Source organism: Narcine bancroftii, chromosome 13 (genome assembly GCF_036971445.1).
Source record: "Narcine bancroftii isolate sNarBan1 chromosome 13, sNarBan1.hap1, whole genome shotgun sequence".
Classification (NCBI taxonomy): domain Eukaryota; kingdom Metazoa; phylum Chordata; class Chondrichthyes; order Torpediniformes; family Narcinidae; genus Narcine; species Narcine bancroftii.
Genome location: NC_091481.1, coordinates 86,214,611 through 86,223,974, shown reverse-complemented (window position 1 = coordinate 86,223,974; position 9,364 = coordinate 86,214,611).

Here is a 9,364-nt window from a genome sequence, read left to right as displayed (position 1 = left end):
CCCACAGCTCACTCCTGTTGGCTGCGCCAGGCCTCAGTGCGTCCCTCGGCATGTATTCCTGCCATCAGGAATGCTCCGGTTCCTCACCAACGTCTTCCTGGGCTGAAAGACTAGCAGGTTTCGGGCTGACCAAAGGGCATCTTTCGCCGAGTTGATGGATCTATTACCCATGTTTTGGGCCTGATCCTCAAGATATGGACACAGTGAGGAAATGGTTAACACAGTCTTTTGTCCTCGGCCCTGACACTGGAAGCTTGTGGGACGTCCCACTCGTTGTGTGGGCTGGGAAATAAATGATTATCATTTGTTATTTACACAGCTAGATTTGGGGAATTACACGCTGCCGCAAACTTTGGTGTCTTGTCGTCTTCGATATTTGAGTGATCCATCCGCCGCTAGCAGGTCAGTCTTTTGATGACTGCCCGGCTGTTGTTTTGAGAGTTGGTATTTCTCTCAGGTTATCTTCAGGAAAGCAATCGCGATTTCTTTGATCCTTCTATGTCCTTCCTTCAGTTTATCAAAAGACAGATGCATTGTCGAGTACATACATGACATCAAATACAACCCTGAGATGTTCTCTCCCATGGGCCAGGCCTGAGTTCGGTGTCCACAAGGTTAGACTGGCAGGGGAGAGGATGTACATCTTTATCGACATACCATCCCATGAAACCTATGCCGCCTAATCTACTGGCCAACCCCATACGACTTCAGAGGGTGGGAGAACACGGGGGAAACCCATGCAGGACACAGAGAAGAATGTGCAAACTCGGACACCAGCACCAACCTGGGTCATTGGACGTATGAGATAGAGGCTCTTGCCACTGCCGTCCAAAAACTTTGGTCACGTGAGGCTTTGGATATTAAAGTATTTCCTACTCATGGTTCTGCTGGTCATCAACTAGATTTGTAAACTGAAGTACGTATCTCAGCGAGTCAATGGCAGCGTGGACACAGTTCACACGATAATTGTGCTTAACTTCAGGAATGAATGAATCTACGTCACGCAAAGCAGCTGGTCTGGCAGAGTTGGCTCTGTACACCTGCACTGTCCTGTGCTGAGATGCAATGCGCAGGACATTAGTTATAAATCCACAATGGAAGGGGTCTCTATTCCCTGGGTCAATGTGTGTGTGTGGAGTGTATGTTTGTGTGTCTGCGAGTGTGTGTGTGTGTGTGTGTGTGTGTGTGTGTGTGTGTGTGTGTGTGTGAGTGAGTGTGTGTGAATTTGTGTGAGTGTATGTTTGTGTGTGTGAGTGTATGTGTGTCTGTGAGTGTGTGTCTGTGTGAGACTGTGTGAGTGTGTGTGTGTGTTTGTGAGTGTATGTGTGTGTGTGAGCATCTGTGTGTGTAAGTGTATGTTTGTGTGTGTGTGTGTGTGTGTGTGTGTGTGTGTGTGTGTGTGTGTGTGTGTGTGTAAATGCCTAGTAGATTCCTACACTGTATCCAGTCAATGTCTGTTTTCCAAGGTGAGGGGAAGAAAGTTTGGGGGAGACATCAGGGGGAAGTATTTTTTTTTACACAGAGAGCGGTGGGGCTTATGTGTTGGTGGGTGTGAAATTCGGAACACTCTTAAACAGGCACATGGATGCAAGGATAATCGAGGGTTATGGCTGTGAGGGAGGGAGGTGCGGATTGCGTTCACACCACATCTTGGCCCCCATCTTGACATTTTACAGGAGCACCAGTTGAGGTGCCCTCCTCAACCTCTTGAGGGAGTGTAGTTGCCGCTGGAGCTCACTGACCAGTGAGGAGGTGTTGAGGGTCCAGGATGGGTTGTCCGTTCCACGTAGCACCTGCAATCATGGTTGCAGCAGGGACGGAGATGGCTGCACTGGAGCACTTGGCCAAATCCTCGACCCCTCACTGTCTCTGACCTGGTTTCCTTCTCCCCCTGCCCTTTGATAAGCAACATGGCTCCAAATCATTTCAATGTAACGCAGTAGAATGTTGTGGCCTCCTCTATGTCAGAGAGCCTGTGCACAGACTGGGAGATCGTTGCGTTCAGTAGTGGCCGCCCATTTCAGTTCCCCGCCCCATTTCCTTGCTGACATGTCTGTCCATGGTCTCATGCACAGCCAGACTGAGACCACCTGTAAATTGGAGGAACAGCACCTCATCTTCTAACTGGATCCCCTCCAACCTGATGGCATTAACATCGACTTCTCTGGCTTTCGTTAAAGCCCCCCTTCCCCACCCCCCTAGTCGTCGCTCCATTCCCTGTCTCTTTTTGCACAGATGTGATAAATTCCACCTTGCCCCGGATCACATCCAATTAACACCTTTTATTGGTCTGGATTCCTACCCTGTGGTTTGAATTCAGAGACTTTCTGCTTCTGACTGTTCCCTTGAAGAAAAGCTCAGCCCTGAAACGTTGGCGATAGTTCTTAGTCTCCTATGGATGCCGAAAAGACCGGCTGAGTTCCTCCAGCATTTCTGTGTGTTTTTAACTATAGTCAGTCTATCAATGATTCATGCCATTCACTGTATCCTAGCACCCGTAACAATTCTAAATAAATCTCAATCTCTAAAGAATGCATTAGAAGTGTGACTTGTGAAGAGGGATGGCTGCAGAATAAACAATAATCTTTAATAGCTTGGTGTTCTGTTCCCATTAACCTTGGCCTGCCACAAGCGCTACTGAATTCACTCCAACAACATTATATCCTTTTGAAGTTAGAAGATTAAAACTGAATTCAGTATCTCAGATGTGGTCTCGCAAATGGCTCTGTCCAATTTACATGTCTTGGAGCAAATGAGGCAACAAACACTCTTCCCCTCCCTCGTTACCGTCCCACATAAAAGGCAAAAGTTTAGCCCCGAGGGGCGGCTCAAGAACGCTTCAAAGAATGGATGGTTAATGAGGATAAAAGGGAAATTAGTTGGTGAGGATGGTGGGCAGGGAGCTGGGAGCTGGTCTGTATTTGGTGTTGGGGTCACAGGTTTGGAGTGATCCCAGTGGTGACCTCTACACCAGCCCTTCTCAACATTTTTCGGCTATGATCTGTCTAGGTCTCTGCTCAAAGGTTCTGACTCCCCTCCCTGTGAAGCCGTTGGTTTCTTCTGAACTTCTCTCCTACCATCTGCATTAAAAAAGATTTATTCGTGTAGTAGAATTCAACCCCACCTTTTTTGTATGACCCGTATAAAAGTCAACCCCCCCTCCCATTTTTGGGCCTGCCCACCCACCCACTGGAGCTCCCAACGCCCCAACTGCGGACCCTCGCCCACCCATCCGAGCTTCTGACACCCCTGAATGCGGACATACCAGCCCAGTCCCAGCCATCTGAGCTCCCAACACCTTGAACGGTGCAGGTACTTACTGCGGTCAAAAATTTGGCCCATGTAAAACTTGACTCCCCCCCCGCCCGCCTTTTTATGGCCCAATAAAGTTGTCCAAAAAACCTAGTGTATGGGTATGTTAGGTAGGCCGTGGCCCCCAGTCGGAGTGCGGGGGGGGGGTGTGGAAGTGAAGAGGCCCTATCGAATGGCCTGCCTCAAGCTTGTACCAGTGGGCTAGTGGTGGGGCAGGGGCAGCTGATGGTGCAAGTCCCAGAGCCGAACTCAGGAGGCACTGGCTGAGATGAGCTAAATGCAGCTTTCAGGGGCAAAGTGGATGGAATGTGGGGGGGGGGGCCAGGAATGACTATCATTGGGGTATTTTGGACACCGTGGTCAGCAGCTGGGGCAGTAGAGGGAAGCACAAGGCTGGAGTGGCCATGAACTCCATTCTGTTCAAGACCAAACTGCGGGATAAACTTTATTTCGAGATCTATGATTATCTCAGTTTTAAGTAAATCCGATATTAGCATTTCATTGGAAAATTGACCTCAGAATTACAGGATCCCACAACATCAAGCTGCCTGCATGTGTACACAACAGACACATTTACAAACCAAGTCTCTTCCTACCTTCCTAACGGTACAATGTGTATGACGGGAGGGTGTGATGTTTCTCTTAGTGTAATAGAGAAGCTTGGGTTCCTCTAAAACAACTTCATTAGCTGTTATTATTTATTAGACTGTGTGGAGGCATCCAAGCTGCAACAGGGGAAACACCACCATTGCTGGATAGTAGTGGACCAGCAGAACCAGGACAAGCGCCTGTGTTGAGAAGATCCACACGTTTATCACAGCATCTGACAGACTGAATCTCCAAAAGAAAAGGAGCTGCTCACTTAAAAGGTTTGTGCTGCCGATGCTTATGTTGACCTGTAAATTGAAATGAATACTGTATTAGTGGGTCATATTGTTAGATAAAACATCTCAAGGAAAGGGGATGTAGTGATAGAGCACTAGTGACACTCCTGACCACTAGAGGGAGTCAGAAATGAGATGGTTGCTGCTTGGGTGGATTCAAGATGGATGCCTCCACCCGGTGTGAGTTCTTTAGCTAATGAAGTATAGTTGTTTTAAAAGAACTCAAGTTTCTTTATTGCTTAAAAGAAACATGACAAAGGGGTGCGGAACGTGGGCAGGAAAAGCAGCTTGGCTCAGGCAGGTCCAAGTCAGATCAAAGGCCTACCCCAACCCCCCCACCCCCCACATCTCTCCTGCCGACGTCTCCCTGCCAAGATGGCCGCTTGGGATCTCCGTGAGACCCAGCTCCTATTCCACCTTCCCTCTCATGCCCCAATGGGCAGCCGGATCCCCATCCCCAGTGCACAGCAAGATCCCACAAAGCTTGCCCGTGAAGGTGCAAACATGCACTGCGGGGTGGGGGGGGCGGGGGTGAATGTATGGTCAGAGGAGCTGATGGGAACATAAAAACATTAGGACTAGGCCCAGGAGTCAGCCTTCGACCCATCAAGCCTACTCCACCATTTAATAAGATCACGGCTTATCTGGCTGTAGACAGCTACCCTACCCGCCCATTCGCCATCACCCTTAATCCCCCTCCTGGGCAATAATCTATCCATCAGTGTCCTAAATATGTAAGAAACCACAGAGGTCCATGACTAATGTGGCAGCACCCACAGATAGCAGCAGGCCACAAGGGTTGCAGACTCTGGTGGAGCAGGGCACCAGTGGGAGAAAGTCCCCCTACAACCCACGGCCGAGGAGGAGAAGCCTGGAGGAGGACCTCACGGGGCTAGGAGACCACAGCAGCGAGCCAGCAAATTGTACCGTTAGGAAGGTAGGAAGAGACTTGGTTTGTAAATAATTTATGCTGAATAATTATTTTGGGAAAATAATGAAACACGTTGACCCTATTGGCTGTGGTTACTCTGCAATCTTCTCTGGTTGATGGGCCTTTTGTTCGGTGGGCCTCCTGCTCTGGATGGAGGGCCTCCTGCTCTGGTCGGTGGGCCTCTTTCTCAGTGGGCCTCCTGCTCTGGTCGGTGGGCCTCTTTCTCAGTGGGCCTCCTGCTCTGGTCGGTGGGCCTCTTTCTCAGTGGGCCTCCTGCTCTGGTCAGTGGGCCTCTTTCTCAGTGGGCCTCCTGCTCTGGTCGGTGGGCCATCTGCTCTGGTCAGTGGGCTGAGAACTTGCTCCTCCCCCTCCCCAGCTGTGGTGTCTATGCTGAGAGATCGTGGCAGTGTGGGGCCCTCCATCCATGAGCCGACAATATTGGTCACATACGGACCTGAACGGGGCAGCAGCTCTGCTTCTCCGAGGGGTGGGACATTTACACAATGACGTACAAAATCAGGGAGGCATAGATCAAGGGTAGACAGAGAGTTTTTTGCCCAGAGTAGGGGAAATTGGTAACCAGAGGACTCAGGTTTATTGTGGCATGTTGGGGGGAGAGATTTAACAGGAACTGGAGGGGTAACATTTTTACACTGAGGGGCATGGGTATGTGGAACGGGCTCCTGGAGGAGGTGGCTGAGACAATGTTTAAGAAATGTTGGACAGATTTACGGACACCATGGGTTTAGATATAGGCCAAACGGAGGCTGATGGGACATTTTGGCCAGCACGGGCGTTGGGCCGAAGGTCCGTTTTCCATGCTGTGTGACTATTCAACAACCTCTCCCTCAGCCGGTTCTAGACCATGGGTTTTCATATCACTGCAGAGGTAAAACACAAAAGTTGGTTGAAGTAAAATCCGAACGCTGGAGAACTCAGCAGGTCAAACAGTGTCTTTGATGTAGCAAAGGTAAATATACAGAACCGATATTTCGGGCTTGAGCCCTTTATCAAAGTATGAGCAAAACGTGGGCAGGCACCCAAATTTGGGCACTACAGATAGATACAGAACCAACGTTTCAGGCTTGAGCCCTTGATCAAGGTGTGGGGTTTCATATCATTACAGTGAGGTTTGAGATCCAGTGAAGTAAAAGAACCGCTGTCAGTGTTACTCATCCCAGAATAAATCACGGTGATAAATCGAGAGACAGAATTACGTTCCTTTGTGCTAATCTGATTGTGTACACATCTGAAGTACTGGCTGAGTTCGAGGTTCGGACCGAGACTGCTTTTGAAGTTTCTGATGGTCTTTCAACAATTCTTTTCTCGTTAGTTAATATTAAACAGGAAGGGCTTTGCTCTCTCTGTGGTTCGTCTGTTGTTGGAAGGAGTTTCGCTGCCCCTTCACCTCCTCCCCCCACCAGGCTGATCAATGGTCTTCCTGCAGCCCCACTTGGCCTTCCTGCCCCACCCTCGCGGGCCCTTGTGATTCTCCTCTCCCAACTCCTCCCTCCACACCCGCTGGCTTGTTCCCCCGAGCTCATCTTTTGCTGAGTTTTCCCCAAACTTGTCCCTTGTCACCTCCTGCGTCACCGTGGCCTTATTCTGGGCCTATTTGCTCAGCCGGTAAGAACCTTGTGCTCGATTCACCATCGACTGTGGAATGGGCCAATGGCTCCTCGTCGGAAGAACCTGGGTTCGAATCCCATCCCTGGCACTGAAGCAACACTAAATGTGTGAATCTGTGGGGTCGTCTACTGTATCCAGTGCTCCCGCCGTGGTCTCCTCTATATCGGAGAGACTGGGCGCAGACTGGGAGATCGCCTCATTGTGCATCTTTGGTCTGTCCACTACAACAGCGTGGATCTTCCAGTGGTCGCCCATTTTAATTCTCCGCCCCATTCCCACACCAATGTCTGCCCGTGGGCTCATGCGCTGCCAGGCTGAGGCTACTTGGAGGAACAACATCCCATCTTCTGTCTGGGCCCCTCCAACTTCAGAGTATTAACATTGACCTCAAATTTCCCTTAACCCCTCCTTCCCTGTGAAGCGCTAACTCGAAAGACTGGAGTTACCGAACGACAATAAACTTGAAGTGTATCCCAGGCTGTGACCCAGGCTTTGGGGGGAAGGTTTAAGCCTTTATGCCAGTTCAAGGGGGAGGAGCCACCACACCCCATCTCTCTCTTTTCCTGTCCCTCTATCTCCATCCCTTTACCTCCACTCTCCACCCTCTTCCCTCCCCTCTCCATTCAGAACGCTTCCCTGATCGCCTCAGCTGGTTTTCTCTTCTACCCTCCCACCCACACCATATCCCAAAGGGGGGGTGCCGGGTATTGGTAACCGGGACACGAGAGGGTGCTGAGGGCAGGAGGGGCTCCCGAAGGGGCCTCAGGCGCTGGAGGCTTCCTCAATGTGTGGGAGGTTCAGATCTGGGGCTCGGGCACCCGATGGATCAGACAGGAATCTGTGCGGCTGCAGGGGCTGCGGGAATCGCTGGAGGCGAATCCACGGACACTCAGTGACTCTGAAGAGACTCCCTTTGGCTTCTCCTCCTCTCACTCTGAAAGGGGCACCGGGCATTTTCAGCTGATGGCGAACCTTTGCCTTATGACAGACTAGATTTGTGTAATATTGCATCTGTTTTATTATATGACGATAAAAAAATCTTGAATCTTGAATCTGTGCTCTTCTTCCTGTCTCTTCCTCTCTCCCTCCCTCCCCTACCTTTTCCTTCAGGCACCTGCCTGCTTGTGGCTCATACCTTGACCCCCTCCCCAGGGCTGTTCATTCTGCTGGCCCATGAACTGTAGGCCTGTAAACTGAGATCCTGGATCCGTAGGCACATAAAGTGAGGCCTGATCTGTTGGCCTGAAAATTTGACCAGCTCTTCTGTTCTAACTTCCACCTCCCACTCAACACTGACTCTGGGGTAAGGTGGGAGGGGAACGGTCAAATGGACTGCCACGGAGGCATGGTGAGTGTCCTGCGATCCACCTCAGGCCACTGATTTGCCTGCTCAAGTCATGCCGAGGCTTGGCAGGCTGAGGCACGCTGAGCAATCTGTTTGAGCACAGCTGAGGGTCAATAAAGAGCATTGGAAGGAGATGGCCACAGGTCTCTGAACGATGGCGGTGATGCGGCGCTGGAAATCAACTACAGGAACAAGCTAGATAGTGCCATAAATAAATCCGGGAATGTGAGTCTACCTTTAGACGAGGAAAACCAGGTTCAGCTTAGAAGTACAGGATGCAGGTTCACTGGGCACACAGCACCAGCAACCTGGGTTCGAATCCAGCACTCTCTGTAAGGAGTTTGCACGTTCTCTCCCGTGACCTACGTGATTTTCCTCCAGGGACTCTGGTTCCCTCCCACCGGGATTCATTGGCAGGAATCGGCTACTGACATGCTGTAAAAAATGGGCAGTGGGGAGGAGAGGAAGGAGAAAGGGGCAGGGGAGGAGGAGAGAAGGGAGGAAGGGGCAGGGGAGGAGGAGAGAAGGGAGGAAGGGGCAGGGGAGGAGGAGAGGAGGGAGGAAGGGGCAGGGGAGGAGGAGAGGAGGGAGGAAGGGGCAGTGGGGAGGAGAGGAGGGAGGAAGGGGCAGGGGAGGAGAGGAGGGAGGAAGGGGCAGGGGAGGAGGAGAGAAGGGAGGAAGGGGCAGGGGAGGAGGAGAGAAGGGAGGAAGGGGCAGGGGAGGAGGAGAGGAGGGAGGAAGGGGCAGTGGGGAGGAGAGGAGGGAGGAAGGGGCAGGGGAGGAGAGGAGGGAGGAAGGGGCAGGGGAGGAGGAGAGGAGGGAGGAAGGGGCAGGGGAGGAGGAGAGGAGGGAGAAAGGGGCAGTGGGGAGGAGAGGAGGGAGGAAGGGGCAGGGGAGGAGAGGAGGGAGGAAGGGGCAGGGGAGGAGGAGAGGAGGGAGGGGGCAAGGGAGGAAGAGGGAGGAAGGGACAGGGGGAGGAGAGGAGGGAGGAAAGGGCAGGGGAAGGAGAGCAGGCTACAGGTAAGACGTCCATCACAGGTGAATACAGGTGGGAGGGTAGAAGTGACGTGATGGGGAGGGGGTAGCTCTGTGAATGCAGAGGGAAGGGGGGTGGGGAGCTGGAGGAACGGGGACAGAGGGATGGGGAAAGAGAGCAACGGAGTGGGGGGAGGTTAACAGTAAGTGGAAAGGTCAACGTTAATGCCATGTGGTTGGAGAGAGACCAGATGGAATACAAGGTATTGTTTCTCCAGTTTTCAGGTA